Source organism: Balaenoptera physalus (genome assembly GCF_965194825.1).
Source record: "Balaenoptera physalus genome assembly, chromosome: 5".
Classification (NCBI taxonomy): Eukaryota; Metazoa; Chordata; class Mammalia; order Artiodactyla; family Balaenopteridae; genus Balaenoptera; species Balaenoptera physalus.
In genome coordinates, this window is record NC_138884.1 from 129146154 (window position 1) to 129170875 (window position 24722).

General features: G+C 37.6%; 1 protein-coding gene across 1 annotated transcript in view; it reads right to left on the minus strand.

Moving 5' to 3' along the window:
* Positions 1–11879: 11879 nt before the first annotated feature.
* Positions 11880–24722, minus strand: part of MAD2L1 (mitotic arrest deficient 2 like 1) — a 287298-nt gene continuing 274455 nt past the window's right edge. Inside the window, exon 9 of the mRNA XM_082463043.1 lies at positions 11880–24675. The gene's annotated coding sequence lies outside the window, so the exon portion shown is untranslated. The remainder of the gene's footprint in view (positions 24676–24722) is intronic.

Genomic DNA, 24722 nt, shown 5'->3' on the forward strand with positions numbered 1-24722 from the left:
ACAAAAAGGATCTTGCTGTGACTTATGTCATAGAGTGTTCTGCCAATGTTTTCCTCTAAGAGTTTTATAGTGTCTGGCCTTACATCTAGTTCTTTAATCCATTTTGAGTTTATTTTTGTGTATGGTGTTAGGGAGTGTTCTCATTTCATTCTTTTACATGTAGCTGTCCAGTTTTCCCAGCACCACTTATTGAAGATGTTGTCTTTTCTCCATTGTATATTCTTGCCTCCTTTATCAAAAATGAGGTGACCATAGGTGCGTGGGTTTATCTCTGGGCTTTCTATCCTGTTCCATTGATCTATATTTATGGTTTTTGTGCCAGTACCATACTGTCTTGATTACTGTAGTTTGTGGTATAGTCTGAAGTCCAGGAGCCTGATTCCTCCAGCTCCGTTTTTCTTTCTCAAGATTGCTTTGGCTATTCGGGGTCTTTTGTGTTTCCATACAATTTGTGAATTTTTTCGTTCTAGTTCTGTGAAAAATGCCATTGGTAGTTTGATAGGGATTGCATTGAATGTGTAGATTGCTTTGGGTAGTAGAGTCATTTTCACAATGTTGATTCTTCCAATCCAAGAACATGGTATATCTCTCCATCTGTTTGTATCATCTTTAATTTCTTTCATCAGTGCCTTATAGTTTTCTGCATACAGGTCTTTTGTCTCCCTAGGTAGGTTTATTCCTAGGTATTTTATTCTTTTTGTTGCAATGGTAAATGGGAGTGTTTCCTTAATTTCTCTTTCAGATTTTTCATCATTAGTGTATAGGAATGCAAGAGATTTCTGTGCATTCATTTTGTATCCTGCTACTTTACCAAATTCATTGATAGCTCTAGTAGTTTTCTGGTAGCATCTTTAGGATTCTCTATGTATAGTATCATGTCATCTGCAAACAGTGACAGCTTTACTTCTTCTTTTCCAATTTGGATTCCTTTTATTTCTTTTTCTTCTCTGATTGCTGTGGCTAAAACTTCCAAAACTATGTTGAATAGTAGTGGTGAGAGTGGACAACCTTGTCTTGTTCCTGATCTTAGAGGAAATGGTTTCAGTTTTTCACCATTGAGAACAATGTTGGCTGTGGGTTTGTCATATATGGCCTTTATTATGTTGAGGTAAGTTGCCTCTATGCCTACTTTCTGGAGGGTTTTTATCATAAATGGGTGTTGAATTTTGTTGAAAGCTTTTTCTGCATCTATTGAGATGATCATATGGTTTTTCCCCTTCAATTTGTTAATATGGTTTATCACATTGTTTGATTTGTGTATATTGAAGAATCCTTGCATTCCTGGGTTCATAAACCCCACTTGATCATGGTGTATGATCCTTTTAGTGTGCTGTTGGATTCTGTTTGCGAGTATTTTGTTGAGGATTTTTGCATCTATGTTCATCAGTGATATTGGCCTCTAGTTTTCTTTCTTTGTTTTGTTTTGGTGTCAGGGTGATGGTGGCCTCGTAGAATGAGTTTGGGAGTGTTCCTCCGTCTGCTATATTTTGGAAGAGTTTGAGAAGGACAGGTGTTAGCTCTTCTCTGAATGTTTGATAGAATTTGCCTGTGAAACCATCTGGTCCTGGGCTTTTGTTTGTTGGAAGATTATTAATCATAGTCTCAATTTCTATGCTTGTGATTGGTCTGTTTATATTTTCTATTTCTTCCTGGTTCAGTCTTGGAAGGTTGTGCTTTTCTAAGAAATTGTCCATTTCTTACAGGTTGTCCATTTTATTGGCATAGAGTTGCTTGTAGTAATCTCTCATGATCCTTTGTATTTCTGCAGTGTCAGGTGTTACTTCTCCTTTTTCATTCGTAATTCTGTTGATTTGAGTCTTCTCCCTTTTTTTCTTGATGAGTCTGGCTAATGGTTTATCAATTTTGTTTATCTTCTCAAAGAACCAGCTTTTAGTTTATTGATCTTTGCTATTGTTTTCTTCGTTTCTTTTCATTTATTTCTGATCTGATCTTTATGATTTTCCTTCTGCTAACGTTGGGGTTTTTTGGTTCTTCTCTCTCTAATTGCTTTAGGTGTAAGGTTAGGTTGTTTATTTGAGATGTTTCTTGTTTCTTGAGGTAGGATTTTATTGCTATAAACTTCCCTTTTAGAACTGCTTTTCCTGCGTCCCATAGGTTTTGGGTCATTGTGTTTTCACTGTCATGTGTTTCTAGGTATTTTTTGATTTCCTCTTTGATTTCTTCAGTGAGCTCTCGGTTATTAAGTAGTGTATTGTTTAGTCTCCACGTGTTTGTAATTTTTACAGATATTTTCCTGTAATTGATATCTAGTCTCATAGCATTGTTGTCGGAAAAGATACTTGATACGATTTCTATTTTCTTAAATTTACCAAGCCTTGATTTGTGTCCCAAGATATGATCTATTCTGGAGAATGTTCCATGAGCACTTGAGAAGAAAGTGTATTCTGTTGTTTTGGATGGAATGTCCTATAAATATCAATTAAGTCCATCTTGCTTAAGGTATCATTTAAAGCTTACGTTTCCTTATTTATTTTCATTTTGGATGATCTGTCCATTGGTGAAAGTGGGGTGTTAAAGCCCCCTACTATGATTGTGTTACTGTCAATTTCCCCCTTCATGGCTGTTAGCATTTGCCTTATGTATTGAGGTGCTCCTATGTTGGATGCATAAATATTTACAGTTGTTATACCTTCTTGTTGGATTGATCCCTTGATCATTATGTAGTGTCCTTCTTTGTCTCTTATAATAATCTTTGTTTTAAAGTCTATTTTGTCTGATATTTGATTTCTTTAGATTCCCATTTGCATGGAATATCTTTTTCCATCCCCTCACTTTCAGTCTGTATGTGTCCCTAGGTCTGAAGTGGGTCTCTTGTAGACAGCATATATACGGGTCTTGTTTTTGTATCCATTCAGCCAGTCTATTTCTTTTGGTTGGAGCATTTAATCCATTTACATTTAAGGTAGTTATCGATATGTATGTTCCTATTACCATTTTCTTAATTGTTTTGGGTTTGTTGTTGTAGGTCTTTTCCTTCTCCTGTGTGTCCTGCCTAGAGAAGTTCCTTTAGCATTTGTTGTAAAGCTGGTTTGGTGGTGTTGAATTCTCTTAGCTTTTGCTTGTCTGTAAAGGTTTTCATATCTCCATCGCACTCAATGAGATCCCTGCTGGTAGAGTAATCTTGGTTGTAGGTTTTTCCCTTTCATCACTTTAAATATGTCCTGCCACTCCCTTCTGGCTTGCAGAGTTTCTGCTGAAAGATCAGCTGATAACCTTATGGGGATTCCCTTGTATGTTATTTGTTGTTTTACCCTTGCTGCTTTTAATATTTTTTCTTTGTATTTAATTTTTGATAGTCTGATTAATATGTGTCTTGGTGTGTTTCTCCTTGGATTTATCCTGTATGGGACTCTCTGTGCTTCCTGGACTTGGTTGACTATTTCCTTTCCCATATTAGGGAAGTTTTCAGCTATAATCTCTTCAAATATTTTCTCAGTCCCTTTCTTTTTCTCTTCTTCTTCTGGGACCCCTGTAATTCGAATGTTGGTGCGTTTAATGTTGCCCCAGAGGTCTCTAAGACTGTCCTCAATTCTTTTCATTCGTTTTTCTTTATTCTGCTCTGCAGTAGTTATTTCCACTATTTTATCTTCCAGGTCACTTATCCGTTCTTCTGCCTCAGTTATTCTGCTATTGATTCCTTTTAGAGAATTTTTAATTTCATTTATTGTGTTGTTCATCATTGTTTGTTTGCTCTTTAGTTCTTCTAGGTCCTTGTTAAATGTCTCTTGTATTTTCTCCATTCTAGTTCCAAGATTTTGCATCATCTTTACTGTCATTACTCTGAATTCTTTTTCAGGTAGACTGCCTATTTCCACTTGATTTGTTTGGTCTGGTGGGTTTTTACGTTGCTCCTTCATCTGCTGTGTGTTTCTCTGTCTTCTCATTTTGCTTAACTTACTGTGTTTGGGGTCTCCTTTTCACAGGCTGCAGGTTCATAGTTCCTGTTGTTTTTGGTGTCTGCCCCCAGGGGCTAAGGTTGGTTCAGTGGGTTGTGTAGGCTTAGTGGTGGAGGGGACTAGTGCCTGTGTTCTGGTGGATGAGGCTGGATCTTGTCTTTCTGGTGGGCAGGACTGCATCCAGTGGTGTGTTTTGGGGTATCTGTGACCTTATTATGATTTTACCAGCCTCTCTGCTAATGGGTGGGGTTGTGTTCCTGTCTTGGTAGTTGTTTGGCATAGGGTGTCCAGCAGTGGAGCTTGCTGGTTGTTGAGTGGAGCTGGGTCTTAGCATTGAGATGGAAATCTCTGGGACAGCTTTCGCCGTTTGATGTTATGTGGAGCTGGGAGGTCTCTGGTGGACCAATGTCCTGAACTTGGTTCTCCCACCTCAGAGGCACAGGCCTGACACCCGGCCGGAGCACCAAGACCCTGTCAGCCACATGGCAAAAATCACCAATTTGATTTGTCTGGTCCCTTACATGATGTTGAATAAGAATATACAGGGAGATTCAGGCAGCTTCCTTGGGATTTCTCAGTTCAATTTTTGGAGTGCCCTTTGAGGCAAATCCTTCCCAGTCTTGATATCTGGATGCAGCAGGCTAATTGTAACAAAAGCTTTGCTTAAGTAAACTTCGCTTCTGATCCAGGAACTGCGTAACTCTGTTACACATGGCATACCTCTCCTCATTAATCAATGAGCTTTGGCCACTTAAATGTCTTGGGAGTCATTTGCTAAGGGCACCTGAAATGAACAAACCTCCTCACTGAGCCCAGGAATGGCTGATCTCTGCTAGGTGACCTGATGCAAGTTGAACTCTGAGGCAGAGCACTGCTTGGACGAGCACGGGAAGGAACATCACGCAGACCAAGCCCTGACCTTTGCTGCGGCCTTCACAGCAGGGCCTGGTGCCTGGGTGTTGCTTGTTCAGAAGTGGCTCATTTTAATGCGCTCTGACCTAAAGCTGCAGCTGGTTTCTAGAAAGGGAACAAAAAACACTGCATTTAAAAACAGCAGCCAAGCCCTCCCTTAACCTTGTCTGATCTCTGGGGAGTTAGTTCTAACCCCTACCCCATCCCTGTCGCAAAGAAATCTGCAATCTCCCCTTATTTTTAAAAGTGTGGGAGTGTTTAAAGAAACCAAAACACCTCTCCTTCTTCTCGTCTTCTGGCTAAGTAAGCCAATAAATATCTGATTTTTTGTTAGTTTGAGTTGGGTTGTCTGTCATTTGCTGCTGAAAGTATCCTAATCTATGCACTATCAACACTTTATTCTGGTGCTGAGTCAATAAAACAAGTAAAAAAGATAGTCCTTGCTCGTGGTATCAAAATGGTAAGACCTATGCAAACCCAGAAGTCTATACTTAGGGGCCCGCCAAGCCAAATAAACACCTCCTAAGGACCGCATTAGTTTAAAAACTTGCCAGTTAGTTACAATATACCTGTTCATCTTAAGTCATCAAGTTTCAGTTCCCTAACATTGTACATTGTGTGTTTTGTGAAATTACAAGTTTCCTGTGATAGCAAGAAGCCCAAGTAATAATTTACCTGGCAAAGGAAGGTGAAGAGTGAAGATGGGTATATATTTGTGTATGAATTGCTGTAGAAACTCTGCATATTTTTAACACCACATGACATGATTAAAATTTTTAAAAAATTAGCTGATTCGGCGGCTTCCCTGGTGGCGCAGTGGTTGAGAATCTGCCTGCCAATGCAGGGGACACAGGTTCGAGCCCTGGTCTGGGAGGATCCCACATGCCGCGGAGCAGCTGGGCCCGTGAGCCACAACTACTGAGCCTGCGCGTCTGGAGCCTGTGCTCCGCAACAAGAGAGGCCGCGATAGTGAGAGGCCCGCACACCGCGATGAAGAGTGGCCCCTGCTTGCCACAACCAGAGAAAGCCCTCGCATAGAAACGAAGTACCAACACAGCCAAAAATAAATTAAAAAAAAAAAAAATTAGCTGATTTTAAAAAATCCAACAAATTAGGAAAAGGCCATGAGTTACTTTTCAGGTACAGTTAAAGAGAATCACTAGAATCAGAGCCATTAAAATTTGTTTTCAAGTTGTAATGGCACCTTAAAAGAACATTTGATCCTTGAGTAGATGACAGCAATACATATAATTTTTAGCAAGCATTCTGAATTGAAATGATCACAGAACTATCAAATTTCAAAGTGAGACTGCCTCAAGCAATTAACCTAAAATAATGTGTCCATGTTGTTTAAAGATCTAGCAGAGAAGCCTAATTGACACTTATGAAATACTGTTTCACTTACACTCAAATTTAAAAGTACGCTTGTGACTTGAATAATGCTCTTGAGTATAAAATAGGACCCAGATTTACTTTTAAAATTTAAATGCATTTATTTAAGTGACTATTTATGGTCTATAATCAAATTATTAACTTTTTTAAAAAAAGCATTTACTTTTTATGTAAAAAAAGATTAAGTTTGCTTGCTTTCCTTCCCAACTAGCATTTATGGTACATTTATTTGGTGTAAAGGGGTAAAAACGAGCCAGCTTTTCTGTAAGCTAGAGAACTGACTTTTGGCATCCCAGAGAGATTTCTTCTTTGCATTTTACATTTACTTTGCACTTATGTATTTTGCAAAAAGCAATAATTCTATGTTTTTAAGTAGCAAGACATCTGTTCTGTTGGTCAGAATTTGTTCATATATAATCACAGTATCATCCCCAATTGATCTTATAGTAACTATTTTCCAACCTTTTCTTGGATTGGTGGTTTATTATGTTAAACATTTATTACTTCATGTGAAATAGGTACAATCTTTAAACCAAATTAATAAATATTTATTGAATATATATATGAGAAGTGTAATATTTAAATATTATTATTTTCCCTGTTGGACATAAAAATCCAGGTTGTTTAAGTCACATTATCACCTGATAAGGTGCAGACAGTATCCCAACTGCTGTATTTACAGTAAAGAAAAACTAATCACTAACTGTAAAGAAACTTTAGTTGTAAAACAAGTTAGTGAAAACATGAATAGTGATAATTATAATCATATCCAACATTCGTTGAGCATTGAATTTAGAAAATAAATGTTTCCTAGTGCCTTTTGAAATCTCTATTACCTTGCCTGCTCAAGCCTTTTTCCACTATCTAATAAAAATATGACTCTATTCAGATAAATTTATCCCTTATATTAATTAGTTCTACAAAAGCTAATTGACTTAGAGCTTATAATGCTTTTTTTCTTTTGCTTTAGGACCCAAACAGGCAATGTTCTATTGCCCAATATAAGGGAAGGTAACTCATGTTTTGAAGAATAATTGGACTATTCATAGGATCCAGAAAGCTCCTCAATGTTTCTTCAAAGTTTATTCATCCATCTGTGTATTCATTAAAAAGGATTTTTTTTGAATGCCTACTATGTAAAATAAATTCTAATTATTTGTAAGTGTTTTGTGAAAATACATTAATAAATTCTAATTATTTAAAAGTGTTTTGTGAAAATACACTATTACTGGGAAGATAGCTATTAGGGTATTTATTTTCTGTTTATTTTATAAGGAAATGTACCCCTCTGAGTTTGATTTAGATATGTATTCCTAAAGTAAATATTGCTATTGATGGCTTCCTGTTTGATGTCAGGCTAGTTAAGTGACCCTAGAAATCTTCCAGTCGTGTTAAAGTTTCCTTTACATGGATTCCAATATAATTGCTGTCATATTATTTGATATGTAAAAACCAGCTACCTCCTATATTCAAACTTTTATAGCATTTTATTCTTACACTTACTAAGAGACAAATTACTTTATGAAAATAATAGTATTATTTTTAAGGAATAATACTATGTCTCATTTAGGCCAACATTTAACATGTCACAATTTTTAGACAGAAATTAAATTAACTATCCTGGCTTCCTGGTTCTTGGGAAGTTATTTATTACTATTTTTTTTCTTATCTGCAAAATTAAATTCTACCAAATCTACTGAGTTTCCTACATCTGGACCCACATCCTCTGCTCTTCCTGCAGTAGCATTGCTCTTACCAACACCCCCCCCCCGCCCCGCCCCAGCTTGTGTACTGGGTCCTGTTCCTCCTTAACTTCTCTGAGGCTAGGCTGATCCCTTCTCTCTTCTGCATCATCCTTTCTTTCTGCACTAAATTATTCCCACCAGTTAAAAGCATGTGGAATATCTCCCATCTCATTAAAAAAAATCCCTCTCTTGACTCCTCATCCCACAATAGCTCTGCCATTTCTCTACTCGCTTGTATGCTAGAACTCCATACCTGTTTCTATTTTCTTCACTTCCTCATTCTCTGCCTGGATCTTTTATTTGAACTCACATATTTGACTCCTCCGCAGCAGTCTCTCTTAAACCCACTGCAGTTAGGTTTTCTCCCATTTCAGCTTCATAGAAGAGCACTTGTTAAGGTCACTAATGACCTCTACCCTGCCATATGCAACATAAAATTCTCAGTCACATCTTGACTTATTGGCAGCATTTGGAGCAATGACTACCCCTTCTCTGTTTTCTTCATTTGGTTTCCAAGACACCACTCCCATCTCCCTTTAGCCCTATCTCACTGGCTGCTTGTCTCTCTTAGTTGCTGGATCTACCTCCTCTTCCTGATTAGAACTCAGTCTTCAGCCTTCTTTTCTATTCATACTTATTTCCTCAGCAATCTCATCTCTTCGCTTAAAATTTCCAAAATTTTATGCCCAACCAATGTAGAGCACTGATTTTTATTTCTTATTGTGACCTACTAACAACTAGGAAAGAAGATTCTGTGGCATCCTTCTTTCTTGATTCCATATTCAATCCCTCATCCTACCTGCTATCCTTGGGAGCAAATGTGATGTTCACTTGTCCACTCATCTGAACAAATACTTACTGAGCAATGTGTGCCAGGCTCTGTGCTGCCTTATCCATAATCTAGGCTTCTAATGGCTTCTGGCCTTTGCCCTCTTTTCTTTTTTCTATCAGTTCTTCTTGCTCAATCTTATCCACCACTCCCATTAGTTCAGGAATGTTCTAATGACCCCTCAAATATATATCTCCAGCTCAGACATTCTCCATCTCTCTGAAAACTCAAAATTCTACCAACTAGATTTCTAATCCTGGAGCAAACACTTCAAATTCAACATTACAATTTAAATGTAATTTTATTAGAAATGGAAACAACACGAACAAACATCTTCCTGCCTAAGTCAGAAATGAGTCATTCTCAATTCCTCCTCTTCCCTAAGCTCACAGTGCCTTTCTAAGTATCTCCATACCTGGTCACCTTATCTCTATTACTGCCAACAGCGCTTCAACATTTACTTGCCTTAACCATTTTCTCTAAGAATATCTCAGCCTCTAGTCTTGTAGTCCTCCAATCCTTGACCCACATTGTTGCCAGCATGATCTGCTTAAAATTAAATCTGAATAATTGACTTCCTTGAGTATTATCTTTGATGGCTCTCCGTCTCCTATGGAATAAAGCTCATAGTTTCATTCCTTGTAAACACAAAACCTTTTGAGCCACATCAGTTCTTCTGCAAGAACTATAAGTTCTGGCCCAACAGAATGACTTGCAGACCCATGAAGCCGACATGCTCTTTGTATCTGCATGTGTTTCCACACCCTGTGTGTCTGGGGAAGATGCACTCTTCCGTCAAGACGCAGATCAATTTATACTAACATTGAAGCTCATTAAGCACTAATGCCACCAAGAGATAGACCTTCTCTCTTGTATGCTATATTACCTTGTATAGATCTCTCATTTTTTTCCCCATGTATTTCATGTAGTGTAATTATTTGTCTGCATGTTGTCTATTCCACTGTACGGGGAGGTCTATGTAGGCAGAGACCTTGTATAATTCATCTTATTATTTCAGTCCACTATTTTTATTTCATCTTTTCTAAAGAAGAGGGAACAGCTGATGTGCACTATCCTTTTAATGAATATTTTTAAACTGCAGAAGTTTAGTTTAGATAAAACATTTTTTTTCTAAAATACAATAACTATTTTCCTAATATTAGTTACTCACATATACAGTTCTTACACTGAAATATAATTCACCTATCAATCATAAAATTTACCCTTTTAAAGTATACAGTTCACTGGTTTTTACTATATTCACTAAGTTGTACAACCATCACCACTATATGATTCCAAAACGTTTCTAATCCTAGAACACTTTCATTACCCCCAAAAGAAACTCTGACCCCATTCCCTGTCATTCCCCAACCCCATCCCTTCTCCAGATCAACTAATCTATTTTCCACCTCTATAGGTTTGCCTATTCTGACCATTTAATATAAGTGGAAATATATAATATGTGGTCTTTCATGTCTGGCTTCTTTCACTTAGCATAATGTTTTCAAGGTTCACCCAGGTTGTAGCACATAACATTCCTTTTTATGAGCGAATAATATTCCACTGTATGGATATACCATATCTTGTTTACCCATTCTTCAATCGATGGACATTTGGGTTTTTCTACTTTTGGCTACTGTGAAATAATGCTTCTGTGAATATTAATGTACAAGTTTTTATGTGGCCATACGTTTTTAATACTCTTAGGTATATATAAATGGAACTGCTGGGTCACAGGATAACTCTGTTTACCTTTTTTTAAAAATTTATTTTATTATTTATTTATTTATTTATTTATTTTTGGCTGTGTTGGGCCTTCGTTTCTGTGTGAGGGCTTTCTCTAGTTGTGGCGAGCAGGGGCCACTCTTCATCGCGGTGTGCGGGCCTCTCACCGTTGCGGCCTCTCTTGTTGCGGAGCACAGGCTCCAGACGCGCAGGCTCAGTAGTTGTGGCTCATGGGCCTAGTTGCTCCGTGGCATGTGGGATCTTCCCAGACCAGGGCTCGAACCCATGTCCCCTGCATTGGCAGGCAGATTCTCAACCACTGCGCCACCAGGGAAGCCCTCTGTTTACCTTTTTAAAGAACTGACAAATTGTCTTCCAAAGTGATTGCACAATTTTACTTTTCCATGATCTATATATGAGGATTCCAATTTCCCTGCATCCTCATTAGAACTTGTTATTGTCCATCTTTTTTTTATTACAGCCTTCTTAGTGGGTATGAACTGGTAGCTCATTGTGGTTATAAGGGTTTCATATCATCCTCCTGTAAAACAGTTATAACTGTTCCATTCTATATAAAATCAGTAAAAAAATATTTTGTTTTATACTACACTGAAATAAATGTGAGGTTAAGACTCTCAGAAGACAGCTATTCTTTTCTCTTATCTAAACATCTTTAACGTTTCACAGGACTTAGCATATTTTAAATTATTTATTATTCCTAAGATTCTTCCAAGACTCTCTCCTGTTTCCCAATTTTGGGGGCAATGTAAGGCCCCCAAATACAAAGCTCTTGATTTGACACAGATTAACTTTGAGGGAAAAATACTTTCTAGCTCCCATCTTCCTATTTATCCTATATGTAAGCGTTATATGACAGTGTAGGGCTAAGGATTGAGATAACACGTTTAATTTGTTGTCCTTTGTGACTCTTTAGATTTTTTTTTTTTTTAACCAGTCTCTCCTGGTAACTAGCTATTACCTTGCTTTTGTCTGTAATTAACCCACCTGTCTTTAGTATTATTTGAAAACTTTCATAAACATACTATAAATTCCTTTCTGTTGCCTAACATGGTATTCAATATAGATAGTGGGTTTTACAAATTGGATGATTTATTTGAACATATGGTAGGGTGAAGTGACATTTGTTATAGTGCCTGTTTGTACCCTTACACACACATTCCCTTGGTTGAGTCTTTCAAATGAGGTGACTGTGACTGTGGCCAGGACTCTAGTCTCTAGTTGAGGAGACGATTATTTTAGTTTACACAAAAAAATGGTGACAATGATTTGCCCAGATGGATTTTCCAAGCTGATAAGTTAGGGCCAGATGCTGCAGGCCATTTTCTGCAGTGTTAGGGCTTTTGAGAGACTTCTGTTGACATGTCCAAATATATTCTGTTGGGGTGATTGCTCTGTTTTTCCCATGCTTACATAAATATTCATCCAGTGATCTTGCATTCATACACTTTAAGCATTTCTCAGTTTTGTTTGTAGGCTTTTAGCTTAGTCATTGACTAAATACTTCATTCATTCATTTATTCATTCATTCACAATTAATTCACCCTGGATCCATAGTGGTGTGCCTATGATTTTCATTATTATTATTATTATTAAAACGTTATATCCTCAAAGACCTCCCTGACTTTTCCTTCAAGCTATCATATGTTTACATAGTTGTGTAAAGCCTAATCCACCCATTCTATGCAACCTTACCTTAGATATCCTAGCTTAAATATTATAACTTTACCCTCATGTGAGTGCATGCTGGAACATTCAGCTTAGTGTCACTTCACCCTTGCAAATGTGCACAACTAAACATTAATCACCATGTAATTCATCTTACCAATTATACACAATTATTTTATTTTGTCCTAGAAGTCTAAAGTAATAAGCATTCATATTTCTGTCTCTTAATATACAGTGACTTTTTAAAAAAAAAAAAGTAAAGCAAATTATGTATGTATTTTGTGTCTTGTGATTTCTTTGTTATACTGACTAAGAGGGTTGAGATTGTTCTCAAGTTGAGATTGATGGTGGAAAGCATCCAACTTCCCCAGTTCAAGTACATCTTTCTCACCAGTAAACTTTCTTGCTTTTTGTTGTTTACATCTTTAACAAAATTACATTTAATTTGAGCCAGTGGGAGCTCTGATAATGAACCATAAAAAATTGTTCTCTCTCCCCTCTCCCCCAAGGATATCATGTTTATCTAAATAAAATTTGAGCAGACTAAATTTCCTCAAATATATGAAAAGTAGGAATAGACAAGGCTATGTATTCTAGCAATTGGAATTAAAAGATGTGGTGTCGGACTTCCCTGGTGGTCCAGTGGTTAAGACTCAGTGCTTCCACTGCAGGGGGCAAGGGTTCGATCCCTGGTAGGGAAAGTTCCACATGCCACATGGTGTGGCCAAAAAGAAAAAAAAAAAAAAAAAGAATTTGGGCTTCCCTGGTGGTGCAGTGGTTGAGAATCTGCCCGCCAATGCAGGGGACACGGGTTCGACCCCTGGTCCGGGAAGATCCCACATGCCGTGGAGCGGCTGGGCCCGTGAGCCACAATTACTGAGCCTGCGCATCTGGAGCCTGTACTCTGCAACAGGAGAGGCCACGATAGTGAGAGGCCCACGCACCATGATGAAGAGTGGCCCTGGCTTGCCATGACTAGAAAAAGCCCTCACACAGAAACGAAGACCCAACACAACCATAAATAAAAATAAATAAATTAAAAATTAAAAAAAAAAAAAAGATTTGGTGCCCAGCAGATATTCCATTTATCATTCAGTTTATATCATGAGGGGATTTGTCACTGCTGCAATTAGCATGTACACCTGTGTAGTCTGGGACCTACAGTTATGTCTATAAATGAAAGGTTGTATCCAGAGTTCCCATAGGTACTGCATCGTTTGTTTCAATTTGGATGTGCAATCAATGACATGGTCACAGTCCATAAACTTGAGCAGAATGTAGCATTGGGCTTGATGACATGGTTTTATGGTTACAGATGTTCTCTCATCTTTCATATTTGCTTTGTACTAAATTATCCACCAAATACCATATCTTTAGAAAACTTTTTCTCTCAGTCCCAGTTGTATTCACTTTCTCTAAGGAAGAAGATGCAACTTGACCCCCAAGTAATAAATTCAGTGAGTTCCCCAGGTCCTATTCTATGTCTTATATCATCATATTACTTTCAACAACTTTAGAGGTCAGGAATTTAAAGTTCCTCTGTCTCATTTTGTTGGCTTCATTGGTCAAATTCTTATTATTAGAAATGATTTTAGAATCCTAATTTTAGTAGCAATACTCTGAAGGACTAAGACTGGATATTGCAGAATGGATGTCTGGCTGTGATCTTAGTCAATTTATAGAGCCATATAAAGGCCTCAGTTTTCCTGTATATAAAATGGATAAGAGCCGGATCAAGATGGCAGAATAGAAGGACGTGGACCTCACCTCCTTCCACAAATACATAAAAAATACATCTACATGTGGAACAGTTCTCACAGAATACCTACTGAACACTGGCACAAGATCTCATACAACCAAAGTTGCAAGAAAGATCACCATGTAACTGGGTAGGATGAAAGAAAAAAAAAAAAAAAGGAATCGGGGTGGGACCTGCACCCCTAGGAGGGAGCTGTGAAAGAGAAAAGTTTCACTCACCCTGGGAAGGCCCTTCACCAGCAGTAAGATGAGCTGGGACAGAAGGGGAGCTTCAGAGCCTCAGAGGAGAGTGAAGCAGCTGGATTGTAGTGGGAAGAACAGAGAGAGACCTGCAGAGAAGGTCCTGACCATCTCACTGCAGTCCCCAGCTTGAGGCCTCATGGTGGCTGGTGAGCGCAGGGCCTGGGTGCTGAAACTCAAGCTTCAGAGAACAGACCTGGGGAGAGAACTGGGCTTGGCTGCATGGAGACAGCCTGAAGGGGCTGGAGTGTGGTCCAAGCCGCAACTGGGGGTGTGAGCAGGAAGGAGCCTGGCTCCACCATTGAAGCCTCATTGTTAAGTTGTGCGCTCAAAGGGAGGGACAGGGACAGCCACAGCAGTCTCATTCTTGGTGTGCACACACTGGGTGCAGCTCCACCTCTACCAGCTCTGGGAGCACGCAAGCACCATCAAGTTGTACACAGAGGCAAGGCTGAAATCCTAGTGGATTCCCAGGGACTGCATGACTTCAGAAGCAGGGCTGAAATCTGAGTGTCTCAGCAGCTGTGTGATCTGTGGATTTACATACCACAGGCAGCTTTGTAAACTCAGTGCCTGTGGGACATCTGAGTGGATTACTGCAGTCCAGCATGCAGAGGCAGGGCCAGGGTCTGGACTGACTCAGTAGCTCCCAAGGCAGGTCCAGGTGTGCAACTATGGCAGGTCCCAGTGCCTGACCTCGGGCTGAGGGCAGTGCCAAACACAATGTATTTTGTGAGCCCACACAATGGGTGACAGGTGACACCATGGAGTGCACTTCCTGGTGGACAGCTCCTGCAGAGGAATACTCAGTGACTCTTCTCCCAGCAGGAATGCTCCAGTCCTGCTTACCTCATACTGCAGTTCAGAAATGGATCGGGGGGTGTCTACTCCAACAACCGGGGAGCAGACCCTGCCCCCGACAGGGCTGTGACAACCACAGAGCAAAGATGAGGCCCCGCTCAACATCCAGTGCAGGCTCTGGTCACCACAACAGCAATCATACCCCTTAATCAGGAGGATAACGGCCAACACACACTGAGGAAAGATGTGGCAGGCAATACTCCCACATAAAAATAGCCCTTCAAGACCACAGTAGAAAACTGTTTCTCCTAAACTCATAGATTCAGAGAAATATAAGTAAAATGAAGAAGCAGAAGGACCACTCCCAATTAAAAGATCAAGAGAATTCCCCTGAAAGAACAAACAATGAAACAGACATCTCCAGTCTACCAGATCCCGAGTTCAAAAAGGAGGTAATGAAAATACTGAAGGAATTGAGAAAGGCTATTGATAGAAATGCAGATTACTGGAAAAAGGAATTAGAAACTATAAAGAGAAGCCAGTTAAAATTAGAAAACCCATTTGCCGAGACAAAAGCTGAGCTAAAGGCAATCAATAGAAAACTGGATAATGCAGAAGAGCGAATAAGTGATCTGGAAGATAGGATAATGGAAATCACCTAATCAGAACAGCAGACAGAAAAACAAATGAAAAAAATGAAAGCAATATACAAGACCTATGGGATAATACAAAGCACCATAATCTATACATAATAGGGATCCCAGAAGGAAAGAAAGAGAAAAGGGGATCAAAAAAGTACTTGAAGAAATTATGGCTGAAATCTTCCAAAACCTAAAGAAGGAAACAGATATCCAGTTACAAGAAGCACAGAGACTCCCAAACAAGATGAACCTAAACAGACCTATACCAAAGACATATTATAATTAAAATGGCAAAAGTTAAAAATAAAGAGGATTCTAAAGACAGCAAGAGAAAAACAAAGAGTTAATTATAAGGGAACCCCCATAAGGCTGATTTCCCTACCAAAACGTTGAAGGTCAGAAGGGAGTGGCAAGATATATTCAAAGTCCTGAAAGGGAGAAACCTGCAACCTAGGATACTCTACCAGCAAGATTATCATTTAGAATATACGGAGAGAGAAAAAATTTCTCAGACAAGCAAAAACTAAAAAAATACAGCAATACTAAACCTATCCTAAAGGAAATAGTGAAAGGTCTTTTTTAAAGAGAAAAGAGGGCTTCCCTGGTGGCACAGTGGTTGAGAGTCTGCCTGCTAATGCAGGGGACACGGGTTCGAGCCCTGGTCTGGGAAGATCCCACATGCCGCGGAGCAACTAAACCCGTGAGCCACAACTACTGAGCCTGCGCATCTGGAGCCTGTGCTCCGCAACAAGAGAGGCCGCGATAGTGAGAGGCCTGCGCACTGCGATGAGGAGTGACCCCCCGCTTGCCGCAACTAGAGAAAGCCCTCGCACAGAAACGAAGACCCAACACAGCCAAAAATAAATAAATAAATAAATTTATAAAAAAAAAAACCCAAAAACTGTGAAATTTAAAAATATTTATATTAAAAATAAATAAATAAATAAAAAATAAAGAGAAAAGAAGTAAGAATCTATAGGAAAGAGAAAATCACATTTGGAAAGTAAATCACTTAAATAAGCCAGTACTCAGATTAAAAAGAAAAAGAATTAAAAAAATTTCTGTGAAAGTGATGACCACAATGAACAGCAAAAGGATGAACATGAAGATATAAAGGAGGACATCAAAATCATAAAATGTGGGGGAGGAAAGTAAGAAAATGTAGACTTTTTCCCCCTAGAATGTGTTTGAGCCTATATGACTACCAGTCTAAGGCAAGTAGAGATAGGAAGGGGTTAACATACTTGAAAAACAGGGTAACCATAAATCAAAAACATAAAATATAGTCACAAATCAAAAACATAAAATACAGTCACAAAAACGGAAAAGAAGAGAACACAAGTATAATACAAAAGAAAACCATCAAACCACAAAAGGAAAAACAAAAAGGGACAAAGAAGAAATATAAAATCAACGGGAAAACAAGGTTTAAAATGGCAATAAATACCTATCTATAAATAATTACCTTAAATGGCAATGGACTAAATGCTCCAATCAAAAGACACAGAGTGGCAGATTGGATAAGAAAATAAGAGCCTACAATATGCTGCCTATAAGAGACCCACTTTAGGGCAAAGGACACACATAGATTGAAAGTGATGGGATGGAAAAGATATTTCATGCAAATGGAAATGACAAGAAAGTGGAGTAGTAATACTCAAATCAGACAAAATAGACTTTAAAAACAAAGGCCATCAAGAAAGACAAAGAAGGACACTACATAATGAAAAAAGGATCAATACAAGAAGAGGATATTATATTTGTTAACATATATGCACCCAATATAGGAGTACCTAAATACAGAAAACAAATATTAACAGATATAAAGGGAGAAATTGATGAGAATGCAATAATAGTAGACTTTACCACCTCACTCACATCAGTGGACAGATCTCCCAGACAGAAAATCAATAAGGCAACAGATATCCTAAACGATACAATAGAACAGTTAGACTTAACTGATATTTTCAGGACATTACATCCAAAAAAAGAAAACAAAACCCAGACTACACATTGTTTTCAAGAGTGCATGATACAGTCTCTAGGACTGACCACATAGCAGGACACAAAACAAACCTCAACAAATTTAAGGAGACAGAAGTTATTTTAAGCATCTTTTCTGACCACAACAGCATGAAACTAGAAATCAACCACAGAAAGAGAAAGGAGAAAAAAAACAATTACACAGAGACTAAATAACATGCTACTAAAAAAAACCCAATGGGTCAACAATGAAATCAAAGAGGAAATTTAAAAATACCTTGAGACAAATGGCAATGAAAACACAACCATACAAAATCTATGGGATGCAGCAAAAGAAGTTCTTAGAGGGAAGTTCATAGCAATATAGGACTTCCTCAAAAAAAAAAAAAAAAAAGGAAAAAAGAAAGGAAAAATCTCAAATAACCTAAACCTTCCACCTTAAAGAATTAGAAAAAGAAGAACAAACAAAACCTAAAGTCAGCAGAAGGAAGGAAATAATAAAGATCAGAGAGAAAATAAACAAAATAGAGACTTAAAAAAAATTAGAAAACATCAATAACAACAAGAGCTGGTTCTTTGAAAAGGTAAACAAAATCGACAAATTCCTGGCCAGGCTCACCAAGAAGAAAAGGGAGAGCACCCAAATAAACAAAATAAGAAATGAAAGAGGAAAACTAACAACTGATACCACAGAAATACAAAAATCCATAAGACAATACTATGAACAATTATATGCCCACAAATTGGACAACCTAGAAGAAATGGACAAGTTCCTAGAAACACACAGCCCACCAAAACTGAATCAAGAAGAAATAGATAATGTGAACAGACCAATCACTAGAAGTGAAATAGAATCTGTAATTAAAAAAAAAAAAAACGAAAAAATCTCCCTGCAAACAAAAGTCCAGGACCAGATGGCTTCACTGGAGAATTCTCAAACATATGAAGAAGAATTTATACTGATCCTTCTCAAGCTCTTCCAAAAGATTGAAGAGGAGGGAACACTCCCCAAGTCATTCTATGAGGCCACCATCACCCTGATACCAAAACCAGACAAAGACAATACCAAAAGAGAAAATTACAGGCCAATATCTTTGATGAATGTAGATGCAAAAATTCTCAAAAAAATTTAGCAAACTGAATCCAACACCACATAAAAAAGATCATACACCACAATCAAGTTGGATTCATCCCAGGGTCACAAGAATGGTTCAACTTACACAAATCAATCAATGTGATACACCACATCAACAAAAGAAAAGACAAAAACCACATGATCATCTCAATAGATGCAGACAAAGCATCTGATAAAATTCAACATCCATTCATGATAAAAATTCTTACCAAATTGGGTATAGAGGGAGCACATCTCAACATAATAAAAGCTATTTATGACAAACCCACAGCTAACATAATACTGAATGGTGTAAAGCTAAAAGCCTTCCCGCTAAAATCTGGAACAAGACAAGTTTGCCCACTCTAACCACTTGTATTCAACATAGTATTGGAAGTCCTAACCACAGCAATCAGACAAGAAAAAGAAATAAAACGTATCCAAATTGGAAGAAAAGAGGTAAAGCTGTCATTATATGCAGATGACATGATACTACATATAGAAAACCCTAAAGATTCCACACAAAAACTATTAGAACTAATAAACAAATTCAGCAAGGTGGCAGGAGACAAGAGTAACATACAGATATTGGTTGCATTTTTTTACAATAACAATGAAATACCAAAAAGGAAAAGTAAAAAAACAATCCCTTTTAAAATTCCATCCAAAAAAAAATTCTTAGGAATAAACCTGACCAAGGAGGTGAAAAGACCTATATGCTGAGAACTATAACACATTGAAGATGATTCAGAGATATAATATGCTCTTGTATTGGAAGAATTAATATTGTTAAAATGGCCACACTACTCAAAGAAATCTAAAGATTTAATGTGATCCCTATCAAATTACCCATGATACTTTTCACAGAACTAGAAGAAATAATCCTAAAATTTATATGGAACATAAAAGACCCAGAATGGCCAAAGCAATCCTGAGGAAAAAGAACAAATCTGGAGGAGTAACCCTCCCAGACTTCAGACAATACTACAAGGCTACAGTAATCAAAACAGCATGGTATTGGCACAAAAACAGACATATGGATTAATGGAACAGACTGGGGAGCCCAGAAATAAACCCACACACCTAAGGTCAATTAATCTTGGACAAAGGAGGCAAAAATATACAATGGAAAAAAGACAGTCTCTTTGGCAAGTGGTATTGGGAAAGCTACACGTAAATCAGTGAGGTTAGAATGTAACCTCACACCATACACAAAAATAAACTCAAAATGGCTTAAAGATTTAAATATAAGACATGGGACTTCCTTGGTGGCACAGTGGTTAAGAATCTGCCTGCCGATGCAGGGGACGTGGGTTTGAGCCCTGGTCTGGGAAGATCCCACATGCCGCGGAGCAACTAAGCCCGCAAGCCACAACTACTGAGCCCACGTGCCACAACTACTGAAGCCTGAGCGCCTAGAGCCTGTGCTCCACAACAAGAGAAGCCACTGCAGTGAGAGGCCTGCACACCGCAACGAGGAGTGGCCCCCGCTTGCCGCAACTGGAGAGAGCCCGCACGGAGCAATGAAGACCCAACACAGCCAAAAATAAATAAATAAATAAGACATGACACCATAAAATTCCAAGAAGAGAACATAGGCAAAACATTCTCTGACATAAATAGTACCAATGTTTTCTTAGGTCAGTCTTCCAAGGCAATAGAAATAAAAGCAAAAATAGACAAATGGGACCTATCAAACTTAAAAGCTTTTGCACAACAAAGGAAACCATAGACAAAACAAAAAGACAACCTATGGACTGGGAGAAAATATTTGCAAATGATGCAACTGACAAGGGATTAATTTCCAAAATATACAAACAGCCCATACAAATAAATATTGAAAAAACAAACAACCCAACCAAAAAATGGGCAGAAGACCTAAAGAGACATTCTCCAAAGAAGACATACAGATGGCCAATGGGCACATGAAAAGATGCTCAATATCACTAATTATTAGAGAAATGAAAATCAAAACTACAATGAGGTATCACCTCACTCTGGTCAGAATGGCTATCATCTGAAGGTCTACAAATAATAAACGCTAGAGAGGGTGCAGAGAAAAGGGAATCCTCTTGCACTGTTGGTGGGAATGTAAATTGGTGCAGCCACTATGGAGAACAGTATAGAAGTTCCTTAGAAAACTAAAAAATAGAGCTATCATATGATCCAGCAATCATAGTCCTGGGTATATATCTGGAAAAAATGAAAACACTAATTCAAAAAGATACATGCACCCCAATATTCATAGCAGCACTATTTACAATAGCCCAAACATGGAAGCAACCTAGATGTCCATCAACAGATGAATGGATAAAGAAGATGGGGTATATATACACAGTGGAATATTACTCAGCCATTAAAAAGAATGACATAATGCCATTTGCAGCAACATGGATGGACCTAAAGGGGATTATCACACTAAGTGAAGTAAGCCAGACAGAGAATGACAAATATCATATGATATCACTTATATGTGGAATCTAAAAGAAGGGTACAAATGAACTTATTTACAAAACTGAAACAGACTCACAGACGTAGAAAACAAACTAATGGTTACCAACGGGAAAAGCGGATGAGAGTGGGATAAAGTAGGAGTTTGGGATTAGCAGATACAAACTAATATATATAAAATAGATGAACAACAAGGTCCTAATGTATAGCACAGGGAACTATATTCAATATCCTGTAATAAACAGTAATGGAAAAGAACATGAAAAAAATATGTATATATATGTATAACTGAATCACTTTGCTATACACCAGAAATTAACACAACACTGTAAATCAACTATACTTCAATTTTTAAAAAATGGATAATAATAAAATAGCAGGATTGATACTGAAAGGAAAACCCACTTAAAATGAATACACTTCAAATATCATTTTATATTATTCATAGCAAATTGCATGCAGTTTGCAAATTCATCTTTAAAAATTCAAGCTAAACTATATGAAAATGAATTCCTCTTGATTCATAGTTAACGTTTCAAAAAGTTATTTCTTTGCATAAAGAATGAATCAGTTATTAATTTTTGGTATACTTTTGGGGATAAAATTATATAATATCATGACAGACAATCTTTACTTCACATTTGGCTTTTTAGCAGGATCATAATCTTTTGATAAATTCTTCTTTTATGAAGAACATAACCTGCTAACAGTTTGCTTATTTTCTCTCTTTCAGTTGTTAACTCTTCTAAATTTTGCCAGGTCCTCATTTGTTAATGTCTTTGCCTGTGATCTGAACAGCGTTCCAACATATTTTTTTTATCAACTTCACCTTTTCCAAAATCTGCAATTATACTTTGTTTTTGGTTTTCACTGTGGTGCTGGATGTGTCATACAATTAACAAGAAAGTGAGAGACAGAAACTTTGGCTCCTGTACTGGGATGCATGCATTAAATAGAAGTGATGCTTGTTTGAGTGGGAATTCATTCTATAAGTGGTCAACTTATTAGTGAATATTTTGTGTTATTGTGACTTTTACTTTCCTCTTACCTACTGGGACTCAGTAAATGAATACTGATATAAAATCTCCCTAACTCATCTATATTATTGAGAAAACTAAATGTGGGACTATATCCAAAACACTTAGCACAGTGCCTGGCATACATTAACCAATCCATACATACTAGTGATTGTTACTATTATCATTATTTTTACCAACATTCTTTAACAAAGATAGTTAAACCATAAACAGTAAGTCTTTGGGGTACCCACTAATAGAATGGACTTAACCACCTAGCAATTCACAAACTTTTAGGTTCTTAGACCACTACAGTGATCTGGGCCACCCATTTCATTTATTCAGTTCACCAGAGTTTACTTCTACAAACCAACTAACAAAAAATACTTTTGTAGAAACTCTTTAGCCCAATCCATTCGTGCTGTTTTTCTCTTCAAAGGGAGGACATAGAAAGTATAGATAAAGAGTTTAGGACTCTAAGTCAGAGATTGAAAAGGAGAATAGTTTTTGGCCGAATCAGTATCTGAATGAGAGACCATGAAGCATGTCAGCTGCATTTCTTTTAGAGACTTTGCTTCCTTCCTTTCCTCCATTTTATTTCCCTTCAGTTTGCCTGCAGTCCTCTTTAAGCTAAGATAGAAATCAAAAGTACAAGTAAGATCCAATCATTATGATTTTTTTTGAAACTGTGGAGAAAAGAGCCAAAAAATGGTGATAAATGGAAAGATAAATAGCCCTGGCTGAGAGCATGCAGTGCCCAGTTCCTGGGACTTGCAGTCAAAATGACCTTGCTAACAAATAAACTGACCTTATATAGGATGGTTACCATTTCTTCAGCTTGACACCCGCTCCCTGCCTCCTTTCTATCCTTGTTTCCATTCCTAGCTTTATTTTTTAAGTGTGGGTTACCAGATCAGTAGACACTTTAATCTGCTATCTGGTCCAGTGCTTCTCAAAATTAGAGTGCTTAAGAATCCCCTGGGGATTTTGCTAAAAATGCAGGTTCTGAGTCAGTAGGTCTGAGAGTCTGCATTTCTAGCAAGCTCCCAGGTGATATTTACGCTGCTGATACAGGACTAAGGCCTATACTTTGAGGAGCAAGAATTTAGTATATTCCCAGGAATGTTGGGTAGGATGAAATGAAAGCTCTTAGTGATTAGATTAAAGAGTTTTCCCTTTATCAGCATTGCTACATATAAGGAAAAGAAATTAAACTGGTCTTTCCAGCACTACTTGGGTTTGCAAAGCCATGCTAATTACTCTATTTCTGGCCTTTCAAGGACATTTCAAAATAATGATATTCTACTTTCTTCTTGAGTATCAACATTAAGCTGTCTTACTAATTTTGCTTTGACCAAATTATGAAAGTATATAGTCTCATGTTTTCGAAGTTGCTTCAGGACCTCTTGCTTTTTTACCCTCAGGGGAGCCCCTCTATTTATTCTAAACAGAGTGTAGATAACTGGTAATGACAGTGTAAACAGATGGGAGTGCAATATTAAGCTCCTACTGTGTGACATAAGCTGTGGTAAGTGCTAGAGACACAACAATGAATAAAACATATATGGTATCTAATTGTCTCCTCCCTTTAACCCACGGAGATGGGTATGACTTTAATTGTGCAGATGAGAACACACAGTGAGTTAGATAACTGCAGCAGTTACAGCTGGTAAGTGGTAGGAGGGAAATATAAACCTAGTTCTTTCTGACTGTAAAACCCTTGCTAAAGCTCCTGAACTCATTCTGAATAGGGAGTTGCCTACCCCCTCACCACCATAAATAACTAGGGGCTTTGTATTCTTTAGTGCCCAAAAAAAGTCACTTTATTTTTCTTTCTTATCCTTTCAGAATAAAGCTGCTGACTCTATAGTGACAGCTGCCAATACATTTTATAAATAAGGATCCCATCTTCAAGCACAAGTAATCTAAACATATACAATATTTTAAGACTGCTTTACAATTAAATTGTTTTTTTCACTTTAGTGTGATTTTCCTGTTGTGCTACCTCTTGTCCTGGATGACCGACTAGAACAGGTATTTTTTTCAGAAAGGAAACTCCTACCACACACAGAAATCAATTCAAAGTGATGTTAAGGTTTAAATGTGAAAGGTAAGACAGAAAAGTTTACAAAGATAACACAGGAGAATAACTTCATGAACTTGGAGTAGGGAAAGACTTCCTAAGCAGGATACAGAAAACACTAATCAAAAAGGAAAATACTGATAAATCATACTATATTAAAACTTGTTGATAAAATATAATATCAAGGAAGGCAAGCCACAAAGCAGAGGATATTTGCAATACACAAACCAACAGTTAGAATACAAAAAAATATTTCAACAGATCAGTAAAAAAAAGATAGAAAACATATTAGAAAATGTTGCAAAAGACTTACATGGAGAGACACTTGACAAAAAAATAAAGTGTATCCAAATTGCCAGTAACATGTGAAAATGTTCTCAACCTCATCTGTCATCAGGGAATGCAAATTAAAACCACACTAAGATATCA